The sequence below is a fragment of the Myotis lucifugus genome, unplaced genomic scaffold (genome assembly GCF_000147115.1).
Source record: "Myotis lucifugus unplaced genomic scaffold, Myoluc2.0 scaffold_2, whole genome shotgun sequence".
In the NCBI taxonomy this organism is placed as follows: domain Eukaryota; kingdom Metazoa; phylum Chordata; class Mammalia; order Chiroptera; family Vespertilionidae; genus Myotis; species Myotis lucifugus.
In genome coordinates this window covers 15253580-15255619 of record NW_005871050.1, presented here as the reverse complement: position 1 = coordinate 15255619, position 2040 = coordinate 15253580, and positions in this window count along the sequence as shown.

The following is a 2040-nucleotide window of genomic DNA, read 5'->3' as shown; positions in this document are numbered from 1 at the left end:
ATACCTCATTGACTTTCCTCTCTTTCCTTAATGATCTCTGTGTAGTCATTCTATCCATTCTTGTATGTTGTATATTGAAGTCTTAAAGTGTTATTGTAGAACTATTTCTCTCTTTAATCTATCAATGTTTGCTTCATATATTTGAAGGGTTTTGTTTGGTATATACATGGTTATAATTGTTATATATTCTAGATTGATTGATCCTTTTATAAATGTATAATGTCCTTTGTCTATTGTAACAATTTTGGACATGAAGCTATTTGTCTGATATTAGTGTAGCACCCTTGCTCTCCTTTGGTTACTATTTACATGGAAAGTATTTTTTCATTTTTCACTTTCACTTTTAAGATATTTATGTCTTTGGATCTCTTATAAACAGTATATGATTGGATCATGTTTTTTTTCATTTTTTAAATATTTATCTTTTGATGGGAGTTTAAACCATTTACATGTCTTTATGGCAGAGGTTCTCAACCTGTGGGTCGCAACCCCTTTGGGGGTCGAACAACCCTTTCACAGGGGTCGCCTAAGACCATCGGAAAACACATATATAATTACATATTGTTTTTGTGATTAATCACTATGCTTTAATTATGTTCAATTTGTAACAATGGAAGGTTGAGAACCACTGCTTTATGGGATGTGCAGACAGTTTTAGTGGCTACCAACCACTGTTTTGCTCCCTTTTTTCTAATTTATTCACCTGAATTGCTAAATCATGCCTGCCATTTATTGGGGTCCATTATCTTAAAATTGGAGGTGTTAAGAGAGTGGGAAGCCCAATTTTAGCTTTATAACTGAATCCAGTTTTCAAATCTAGATTTACCATAGATAAAGCTGACTATTTGAATCCCATTTGGCTTCTTGCACCCATTCTCAATCCAGAAGAATAATATTTTGTCATCTGAAATGTCACCATTATCTAATATGGCATCATCAAGTTTTAGTTATTGAGAAGCATCCTTATTATTGTCTTATTGAACCAATCCTATCTAATAATAGACAAACATGGTAATTAACCATACCTCCGCTACGCTTCCCATTGGCTAATCAGGGTGATATGCAAATTAACTGCCAACCAAGATGGCGGCCGGCAGCCAGGCAGCTGAAGCAAACATGAGGCTTGCTTGCTCCAGTGATGGAGGAAGCCAAGGTTCCCCGCCTGCCGCAGCCCAGCTCTGAGCTCCGGATGCAACAATGTTGCAATTATAGAAGCTAAACAAACCCCAGATTCCTGCTTTCAGCTGGCAGCGGGCTCAGAGCTGGAGCCGGCTCTCAGCTCCAGTGACAGCTATAGAAGGTAAATAAATCCCAGAATTTAAAAAGGAAAAAAAAGAGGCTAGGAGCTTCAGTCGCCCACCAGCCTGAAAACGGCCCTCAGCCCCTCACTCAGACTGGCCAGGCACCCCAGTGGGGACCCCCACCCTGAAGGGGGTGTGACCAGCTGCAAACAGCCATCATCCCCTCACCCAGGCTGGCCAGGCACCCAAGCGGGACCCCCACCCTAATCTGGGACACACTTCAGGGAAAACCAGCCGGCTCCCACCCGTGCACCAGACCTCTATCCTATATAGTAAAAGGGTAATATGCAAACTGACCCTAACAGCAGAAAGACTAGGAATGACTGGTCACTATGACACACACTGACCACCAGGGAGCAGACGCTCAATGCAGGAGCTGCCCTCTGGTGGTCAGTGTGCTCTCACAGGGGGGAGCTCTGCTCAGCCACAAGCCAGGCTTATGGCTGCCAGTACAGCAGTGGTAGTGGGAGCCTCTCCTGCCTCCTCAGCAGCGCTAAGGATGTCTGACTGCAGCTTAGGTCTGCTCCCCGCTGGCAAGTGCACATCCCCCGAGGGCTTCCAGGCTGCCAGAGGGATGTCTGATTGCCATCTTAGGCCCAATCCCCCGGGGAGCAGGCCTAAGCCAGCAAGTGGTCACCCCCGAGGGGTCCCAGACTGCAAGAGGGCACAGGCCGGGCTGAGGGACCGGGCCTCCAGTTTACTATAATAGTAGAGGTGAAGAGAGAATAGTCAGGTCCTT